This window comes from Tasmannia lanceolata, unplaced genomic scaffold (assembly GCF_043159265.1).
Source record: "Tasmannia lanceolata isolate RefF3 unplaced genomic scaffold, GAP_Taslan_0.1 ptg000003l, whole genome shotgun sequence".
NCBI classification, from domain to species: Eukaryota; Viridiplantae; Streptophyta; class Magnoliopsida; order Canellales; family Winteraceae; genus Tasmannia; species Tasmannia lanceolata.
In genome coordinates this window covers 19,082,102-19,092,213 of record NW_027518680.1, presented here as the reverse complement: position 1 = coordinate 19,092,213, position 10,112 = coordinate 19,082,102, and the positions used below count along the sequence as shown (strand labels likewise).

The 10,112-nt window shown below is 37.6% G+C and overlaps 1 long non-coding RNA gene across 16 annotated transcripts; it reads right to left on the bottom strand.

The window, feature by feature from the left end:
- Window positions 1-1,792: 1,792 nt before the first annotated feature.
- Window positions 1,793-7,886, bottom strand: LOC143853354 (uncharacterized). Of its 16 annotated transcripts, XR_013237095.1 has the most exons (12): window positions 7,592-7,886; window positions 7,436-7,488; window positions 6,912-7,107; window positions 6,711-6,770; window positions 6,374-6,455; window positions 6,176-6,225; window positions 5,995-6,056; window positions 5,815-5,876; window positions 5,492-5,696; window positions 3,908-3,966; window positions 2,665-2,764; window positions 1,793-2,244 (listed from the first exon to the last, which is right to left on the bottom strand). It is a non-coding gene; the product is annotated as an uncharacterized LOC143853354 (long non-coding RNA). The 16 variants fall into 16 exon arrangements; XR_013237104.1 differs by having other exon boundaries at window positions 5,995-6,081; window positions 6,176-6,246; window positions 6,374-6,475; window positions 6,912-7,488; XR_013237103.1 differs by having other exon boundaries at window positions 6,176-6,228; window positions 6,374-6,475; window positions 6,912-7,488.
- Between the last annotated feature and the right edge of the window lie 2,226 nt (window positions 7,887-10,112).

Genomic DNA, 10,112 nt, shown 5'->3' with positions numbered 1-10,112 from the left:
GTCAGGGGCCTCTCCGGGGCCGGAGGTTCAGGCGGAGGCAAGCGTTGGAGCAGCTCTTAGCGGAGTTCGTTGAACATCTCCATGGTGGGGACCACTTGTGGTGCGCTGGAGGAGGGCTGGAGTCGGCGCGAGAGCGGCGAGTTTGGCTCTCGGGAACTTGAGGCGTGGGTCTGTGCGTGTTGGGCCTGGCTCCGGGTCATTACCCCTATTTCTTGCCGTTGGGTGTGGTTTCTCATCGCCGTAAGGCGTTCAGTACTCGACGAGTCTCACGGATGGCGCCAATATGATGGCGTCGGAATCCGGGTCTGCAATCGCGCGGTCGGTAGAGAGCCTCCGCGGGGTCTGCAATCACAAACAAAGGGGGTCCGGGGTGGGTCCCGGACGACCACTTCGACACCCAAGTGAGATTCTTCGACCAGTCAATATAAAGGACAGCGAGAAGAGGAGAGGGTTTGATCAGGTTTACCAAGGCCAGGGCGCAGGTTCTTTTCTTGGCGTCTGGGTGGATGGGTCTGAGGGGACTAACAGAGAGAGTGGGATCAAGTTCCCAGCCTCCTCTGCTGTTTCCTCGCCTCTTTCTTTTTCGGTTGTTTTGTGGGAGCTGAAAAAAAGGATCTCTTCTTCTTCCCTTCTCCCCCTTTTAAGAGGAGGCCTGCAGACTTTTCATCATTATGGAGAGAAACCCTTCCTTTGCAGGATTGGGCCGTTCTCCTGTTTCGTCGGCGCGTGTGGTTTTGCTGGATAATCCCTTCCATAATTTGTGATGATGGGGTTTGAGCGGCGAGAAGGTGACACGTGTCACAATCGTATGGTCTCGCCGCTTATCAGCGCCTTTCCTCATGATGGTTTAGGCTTCGCGGGTGCATGGACGATACGTGACGAGATTTGGGAGTAGCGCCGTATTTATGTCTCATCAGGGTCCTATGGTGTATTGTTGATCATCGCAACACCTCTGGAGACATCTTGTTCCCCTGTATTTTTGGAATAAAAATTATGGTTACCTTTAAAAAAAGAAGAAGAAATATTAGGTCTTCTTGATTCATTATGCGGTAAATGCCATTAGTTCAGAGAGTGGAACTAGGTGGCCGATGCTTTAGCAAATATGCGGCTGTTTTTCCTAGATGTAACCAGATCTTTCACTCTTGGAAGGAGATGCCGGTAGCTAGAGGAGCTGCTAGATGCGATGCTCAAGGATTTCCCAATCCTCACATCAAGAATGGGAAATGAGAGACCTTGGTTTGCTCCGGGCAGTCCTTCATCGCTTACTTTATTTCACTATTAGGGGTATTGCCTTTCTCCTAGAGGCTCGGATTTTGTCCTCTCGTTTGTCATACTTACTGTCTATAATATTTTGTTGTCCGCCTCTAAAAAAATCCTTTCTGGTTCGAGAATCTTTGGTTAGAGGTTCCTGGGGAGCTTATAGGATTAAAGAGTAAGATCAAGGAGTGGAAAGCTATTGTTTTACTATGAAGATGAAATTGAGGACGAGTGGCCTCTTGTGCAAAGAGAAATGAGAAAGGAGAATGACTTTGGAGGAGTATGAGGTTATTAGATGGGAAGAAATTCTGTGGAGACAAAGATCGAAAGCCTTGTGACTTAAGGAGGGGTAGGAATGGCCAATGCTAGATGCATAATCAATTTTATTGGTGCTGTTATAGGCTAGATGCATAATCAATTTTATTGATGCCCTTAGAGTTAATAGGAGATTTGTGGAAAAGGAATGATGCCATATAGAGTACTAGTAAAAGTGCACGTGCGTTGCACGTGGGACAAAGGTATTTTACGACAGATAAGTGGGAAAAAATAATTTTATTTTACAGCATAAAGCTTTTCATCTCCCCTTGCTAGTAGGCATGCAAACACTGAAGAAGATTACAGCATTCAGCAGATGTGGCTGCAACTACCCCAGAACTCAATATTGGGCTATAAAACATTTTACTCCCAAAAAAAAGGAAAAAAAAAAGAAAAAGAAAAAAAAAACTTATCAAAGTGCAAATCAATCTTGTTCTCAGTTCCAATTGCAAGGTCCATGATTGCCTTTTCTTTCCATTTAGAAAGTCTTGACTCAAGCTTTATGGATTTGGGGATGAGAATGATTGCATCATTTGCTCCAAATGTTTTCTTTTATGGATTTGGCTTTTAGAACACAAGGGAGGATGGGAATGATTGCAGCATCTGCTCCAAATGTTTTCACATCTTCAGCCGTAAACTTTTATTTCATTGTGTCATACAGCAATCTTTCACCTTGAAAAGCCATAATCGATATTAGAGAATTAATAAAGAGAGCATACAATTATTAGCTCATATATGTGATTCCAAGAGAAACTTTTAAGCATTAATAATTTTTGTCGCGAATCATATAGTAGGAACCATATTGGGACACAAGAACTGATTACAAGTACTATCACTACAACAGAGGACTGAAATGAAACAGTTTCTATGAATATTGTCCCAGATTTTTTCAAAAGATTGCAAATTTTTTAAATATCATTTTTAATGATTAAAATAAATGAAAAATAATTGTTCCATCTGAAAAAAGCCGGGGAAATGTCTAGATTTTTTCAATCTCATAAACAGCTATTAATTCTGAAAGCAAGTGGGTTGAACATCTGTAGAAATAAATTAGAGAAAAACAAAAAACAAAGAAAATGAGATAAAAATTACCTCATTATAAATATGTCCTAAATCAAAAGAACTTCCATGAGAAGGAAGACCAAGAGCAGCTCCCTCATTGATAAAGAAAAAAACAAGTCCTGAACAGCCTCTGAAATTTCATGGTTTGATGTCAATTACATTTCTCCATGAAACTCAATAAAGAAGAAATGAAACAACATGGAAATCCTGAACCAAAAAATTCAAGTAGAAACCCAAAAAAACAACATAGCTCAAAGAAAACCCTTTCTTGCCTCCATAGGTAGATAAAACCCTAAACATAATTTTTGATGTAGATGGAAAAGTAATCTAGAAAATCGAAAATAAATAAAAAATTATTCAAAAAAAAATACCACCCAACATAGAAAATGGAAGGAAATGAACTGGAGAAGAGCCAGAGGTTTTCTTAAAAATTTCGTATGATGCAGTACCAAAATGGGACACATATTCAGTTTCCGGAGAAAACAAAGTCAGGGAAGAAAAAACACGTGGCGGGAGTAGTAGAGATACTGGGCTCTTTGTAAGATCTTCAGGGGAACGAAATGTTAAAAAATGCCCATGGGAATTTGGAAATAATAGGAAGATTTACGAGGAGATACGAGTGGAAATACACAAGGGTAAAGCACTTGATGATTTTTCATCGTTTAGGCTTTAAGAATGGTATATATTAGTTCTATAACATAATCCGAAATTAATAGATCTTGAATTCTTGAGTTATAATTTGTAGGGTTTTCCAATCTATGGAAAAAATATTGGAAATTTATATAAAAATTAGTGCAATTATAAGATCTCAAACTTCTTACCATCCAAGAGAATATAGTAAATAAATAGGACTCGCGAGAGGAAGAAAAAACAGACAAATTGAACTAAAAATAAATAAATAATAGGAGTCTTGAAACAAACTTTGAAACCAACAAAAAAAATAGATAAAAGTTTTAGACAAAATGGCCAAAAACAACACTTTTAAACAAAAGAAAAGAAAGCGAGCTGTAGGTCCGGAAGCCCTCTTCCTGTGGCGATTTCTCTATGGTCAGTGCTTGGGATGCCACAGAAAAGGTCCCAAACTCACTCACGCACTCACAATCACAATTATCCAATATTCAAAATCGTCAACCAATCAATGTTCAACTTTATAAATAAAACTACCTGTACATTTTCAAATCTATGAACACAATTTGGGTATGAAGTCAACAGAACCACATCACTATTTGCACAACTATAAGAAATTGGAAAAGAAAAGGCCCAAAGAAGATACCTTTTTATAGATTGGATTGAAGGAAATCCGTTTACGACGAAAGATAAAGATTGCCCATCCTACAAATCAGCACCAACAGTGAGGCAATTTGTGAATTTTTATTTTTTTGAATGGTAGCAATTTGTGAATCTAAAAAATGCATATAAGTAATGTAATATAATTAAATACATGCAAATTTGAAAAGATATCTAAAATGTGTCTTTAAATACCATGTTTAATTGACAACAAATAAATTGGGATCAATGTTATTAAATACCAAATCAGGTTTTTTTAATGGCTTAAAAGAATTGATACCAAATCTGGGTTTTTTGAATGGCTCAAGAGAATTAATGTTGACAAATACCAAATCAGGTTAACATGGTTTGAGTTCTAAAAGAAAACTCAAATACAATTTTGTTTACTTTTACGGTATAGAGATGAAAGAGAGGGAAAAATGAACTATTGTGGGAACTAATGGAACTATAAGAGCAGAAATACTTTTTCTCCTTTATTTTTAAAAGCTAACTGAAAAGACAACAAAAAATACGGTAGAATTTGGTGCTAAATCATCAGAATAAAATATGTTGTGAGAACAAACAAAACAAACCCAAGGCAGTATTATTAAAGCATAAATCTAAAACATGAGCATTCAAAAAAGTGGAAGAGAAAGTAAAATGCAAGCTAGTAAGGATATTTAAATGTAAATCAATTTCAAATATTGTACCAATGGCCACTGCCTATAAATGCATCAATCCATGTTTATAAGAAGTAGAAGACATGATTATAGATATTTATCATGTAATTTCAATCAAAATCTAAAAATGTATGAAACTAAATTGAACTTTGATCCAAAGATTAATAGCTTTACAATTTATATCATATTAGTTCTGGAACATAATCCGGAATTAATAGTTCTTGAATTCTTGAGTTATATTTTGAGTAGTAACAAGTAACAAATTCTGGAGACCTTTGCCAGATTGGTTAGAAGCTTTTTCCTTTTCTTTTTTCGAATGATCTGGCTAGAAGCTTATATACTTCTTTTAGAATACCACAATTGTTTTTGCCGTATCTTTATCTAATAAAACTGGTAGGGGTCCCCGCCAAACCCCAGCTTACTCATATAAAAAAAACAATTGTCTTCGCATTTTATCCATTTCTAATAATGTAATGCTATTTCAAAAATATCACATAGCCCACGATAAATACCAAGGTTGAAAGCTATGGTCTTAATCAATGCTCACTTCCATTTTAACTCATTTGGGAGTCTAATTGAAACCTGTTTTTTCTATATATTCCAGTGCATGCCACTTGAAGGTACCAACAAAACAATAGTGGAAACATCAGATCTGTCTCTATTTAACCCATTTAGTTGTAAACTCGCTTTTCTATATTTCAGAGCATGACAATTAAAGGTAGCATTCCTCCTCCAGCATTCGAAAGCTACGTAGCCTAACGTGTCAAAACTTCATAACATATTCAGAACCATGTAAATAAAGTAATAAGCAAATTCATAAGAAAGATAATGGGAAACTTCAACCCAACAGAAAAGATCAACCTACAAAACTCACATACACTTTATTAACATGTGGTATAGGAACAACAAACCAAGGTTGCCAGAGCGGGAATCGAAGGCTCCCAGGGAAGAATCCTACTCAAGGTTGCGAGAGCGGGAATCGAAACGTGAATCGAAGCGGGAATCAAAGGCTCCCAGGGAAGAATCCTGCTTCCTTGCAACAAACTCTCCCACATCCAAATCCCCAATTGATCTAGAAAGGCATAATCTGCCAGATCAGCAACGAAGTGGGCTCGCCTGTGGATGACACAAGAGTTGAAGACTATCCTTATAGGAACATTAAAACATATGAGAATGATTTCTTTGCCATTAAATAATATTTCAGCTATTCATGAATGAAGTTTCTCCAGTATACCTCACTAAGCCCCACAAACATTAGGTCTTGAATTTGCCAGATCAGCAACGAAGTGGGCTCGGCTGTGAATGACACAAGAGTTGAAGACTATCCTTAGAGGAACATTAAAACATATGAGAATGGTTTCTTTGCCATTAAATAATATTTCAGCTATTCATGAATGAAGTTTCTCCGGTATACCTCACTAAGCCCCACAAACATTAGGTCTTGAATTTGCCAGATCAGCAACGAAGTGGGCTCACCTGTGAATGACACAAGAGTCGAAGACTATCCTTGTAGGAACATTAAAACATATGAGAATGGTTTCTTTGCCACTAAATAATATTTCAGCTATTCATGAATGAAAGTTTCTCCAGTATACCTCACTAAGCCCCACAAACATTAGGTCTTGAAGCCTGGCAACCTGCCTTTCTGCTGAAAAACTACATCAGTCTTCACAAAAATAACAACTAATGCCTGAGGAAGGGCTTGAAGACGTTCCTCTACCATAAATCCCAAACCGTATAATACGAATGCTAATGACATATAGGGAAAAGGTAATGAAAAAGTATTAACTTACATTGGCTCTGAAAAGCATGAGAGTTTGAACAACCTCCCAATGACCATACTGGCAGGTTTGCATCAAAGCTGTATGTTTAAAACTGAGGAACGCAGAGTGAAACTTGATATAATTCAAAGTCATAAAAAAAATTCTCAGTTATAACTTCAAGACAGGTATATTCAAATTAAGCATCAATGTGGGTAGTGAACAATGGAAATTAAGAATTAAACCACTATTCTCCAAAGTGAACATTCAAAGAAAATGCTGTCAATTCTTATTAATTCATAATGACACAACTAACAGGAAAGAAAAAAACAGAATCTGATGTTTTAAAGGTAAAACTGAGACTGATTACCTGCCCTCTATAATTCCTGAGATTAATTTCAACGCCAGACTCGAGCAAGAGAGAGGCTATCTAAACATAAATAACAGAATAACCATTAACCAATAAAATAGCTTTAAGAAAGCTAATAAGAAACATGAATTCAAAAATTAGCCGAGTTTAATTGATTCAAAAGGGGAAAGCAATTGGTATGAATGAATTGACATGGATTACCTCATGGTGGCCTTGAGCTGCAAAGTAATGGAGTAGGGAATTACTAACGCCAAATGTCGAATACTTGGCCAGGTGAGGATTATATTATAGAGCTTTGGCTTCCTGAAGATCCCCATCTCTTGCGGCGGATACCAGGCGCTCCCCAGATGCAGAGCATCCAAAGAATTGCCCATAATGCTTAGAAATCCCATGATCTCTATATTGTGCAAAAAGGGGGGAAATAAAAGATGAAATAAATGAAAACCCTAGTTTCTAAACTGCAGAAATTCCTTACTCATCACCCAAATAACAACAACCCAGATCACCTCTCCTACATACATCCAAATGAATTTACCCATCTTGCTCAGAAATCTCATGATCTTCATAATTTATAAGAAAATTAAAAGAGAAAGGAGAACCCAATTTATCTCCCCTCACAATTACTTATTTTCAGCCAAAAGAAGAACAACCCTCATCAAAATCTCCCAATATACAACCAGAGTTCAAAAGGGAGAGAAGAAAAAAAAACCTAGTTTCAATTTTACCTCCACCGCGGAATGGTGCGGACCTGCAATCCAGCATAAACTGACACAAAACCCTTCAGGTACGGAGGGAAAAAATGAAAAAGATTAGAGTTATAGGGAGAGAGAATCTTCTGCGTAAAAAATGAGAGAGGAAAAAAACAACTTTCAATTTTTTACCTGATTCAGTGATTCATGAGAGAGAGATAGGAAAGTGTCGCGCTAGGAATGGAGTGTGTCTCAAAAATCTAAAAAAAGTCGATGACGGAGAAACCAAGAGACAAAACACGCGGCTTACATGCTGCAGGATTTTTACACTTGTCTTTCTAGGCAAAGCAACAATGGAATGGCGAAAATGCCCCAGAAAATGGGGACGTAGAAGGAAGAATTAAAAAACAAGGGTATGGAATAATGGCAAAAGATGGTTGACGAATTTTCAGTGGTTTAGGCTTTTAGAATAGAATGGATTATTATAGGAATCTTTATACCAAGGAGCAAAAAAGTAGACTTAGACATGATGGGCATAGATTGATTGAAAAGCCGTTCAAGTATGTGATAAAAGAAGCTATCTGTGGGATGCGGGATGGATAGAGATAAGGCACTGGGACTCAATGGATTTCCTTTTGCCTTGCTTTGAGATAAACTGGGATATTATTGAAAATGACTTGTATGTTAAAAACTTTCATATATTATTAAAAATGACTTGGAGACTGTTAAAAACTTTCTTTGAGATTGGAGATATAGGTAAGCGCTACCTTCATTATGCTCATTCCTAAAGAAAAGGGGGCATAGGAAATAAAAGATTTTCAGCCCATTAAATTGGTGAAGAGTTTTTATAAAGTCATTGCTGAGTGTTGGCCACTAGAATGCAGAAAGTGCTGGAGAGATGGTTTTGTAAAATCTCCACAGGGTTCTCTTTGCAAACGAATATTTGGATTCTAAGAAAAGGAAAGACATACCTTTCAAAAAAAAAAAAAAATCATTATTATAGCTTCTTTTGGAGTCTCATAGAAAAAAATTATGCCTTTCAAAAAAGAAAAAGAAAAAAGGAAAGACATGCTGAGGGTCATTTGTAAAACTTACATGGAGAAAGATTACTACATGGTGGATTGAGATTTTATCCTTTATCTTTATGGAAGTATGGGATTTGGGAAAAGATGAAGTGGATTATGGGGTGTATATCTTTTCCATTCTCCTCAATTATATTTGATGGGAAAGTTACCCGTTTCTTTTAAGAGTTCTAGGGGCCTTAGACAAGGGAATCTGCTTTTTTCTTGGGAAAAATACACTTAGACCCCTGTGGTTTCTGACACATTCAACTTGACCCCAAAAGTTTAAAAAGTTACAAGTAGACCCCTTGTGGTTTCATTGGGGTTTTTAACTGGACGGAGCTGACGGCGTGGGAGAAAAGACCAAAATGTCATCGTCTTCCCCAACTGAGAATTAGGGTTTTCATACTTGAAAACTAAAAACTGGGGTTTGATTCAAACCCTTGTTGATTTATCAACATAAACCCTCCATTTATGAGTTTTATTTGTCTTCATTTACATCATTATAAGGATTTGCACAAAAACCCTTTTATTTTAGGGCTTTATTTTTTGTTTTTATCAAAGTTTTTTTCTTGAAATGTGGTTTGATGTAGCCATGGGGTGGGGTTCTATTGTCTGTGGTGGAGGTGACGGCGGTGGCCGGAGATGGCGACGGCGGAGGTAGCTGAAGGTGGCGACGAAGGGCGGTGGCCAGAGGGGCGATGGCGGCGGTGAGAAATGGCGTAACCCTATTCCCTCTGCAAATGAGGGTATTTCTGTCCTCAAAATATTAACCATGGTTAGTTTTAGTCTTTCCGTCAGGTTAACCTGACGGACAGTTGACGGAGGGGGTGTACTTGTCACGTTTTGAAACCACAGGAGGTCTACTTATAACTTTTTAAACTTTTGGGGCCAAGTTGAATGTGTCAGAAACCACAGGGGGTCTAACTGTATTTTTCCCTTTTTTCTTTGTGGGTAGTTTGAGACTTTGAGTAGGACTTTCTTTTATGTGGGGAAAAAGGTCTATCTGAGGGTTTCTCTACGAGTCGACATAGCCCCTCAATATATCACTTTTAATTTGTAAACAACACTCTTGATCTTTTCTAGCACCTCAAGCACTATGTTTGTAATGTACAAAAAATTCTTTCATGGTTCGAGGGGACAACTGGGTTGAAGCTAGGTTTGTGCCTCTAGAACTTTCATGGCAGGAATCAACATGGTGGATGACAGAGTAAATTATCTTGAAGGCTCTTTTGGGCTCACATTGAAAATCTTCCTACTCCTTAGCTTAGGGTGTCCCTTGCTGTTCTAACTCATTAAGATTCTGATTACGATAACTCTTTCAAACCTTCCAATGTATTTCATATCCCTCAAAATTCTTAAGTCAGTTGTTAAAAGGATTTTAAAAAATCAAAGGATTTCCTACGGGAAAATAAAGAGGAGGTGAAAAAGATGATGCATCTAGTTAAGTGAGAGATGTTTTTTGACCTAAATCGGTTGGGTCGTTTGATCTTGGAAACATTTGCCTAAGGAATAAAGCTTATTTAGGTAATAATTGTGGAGATTGGGACATTCAGGTTGGGTTGGTTGAGGCCTTGGGCAACTAGACTCGTCCGAAACCCGAATCCAAATTGATTTTAAAAATGAAATACATTTGAAGGGTACTTTGGTGA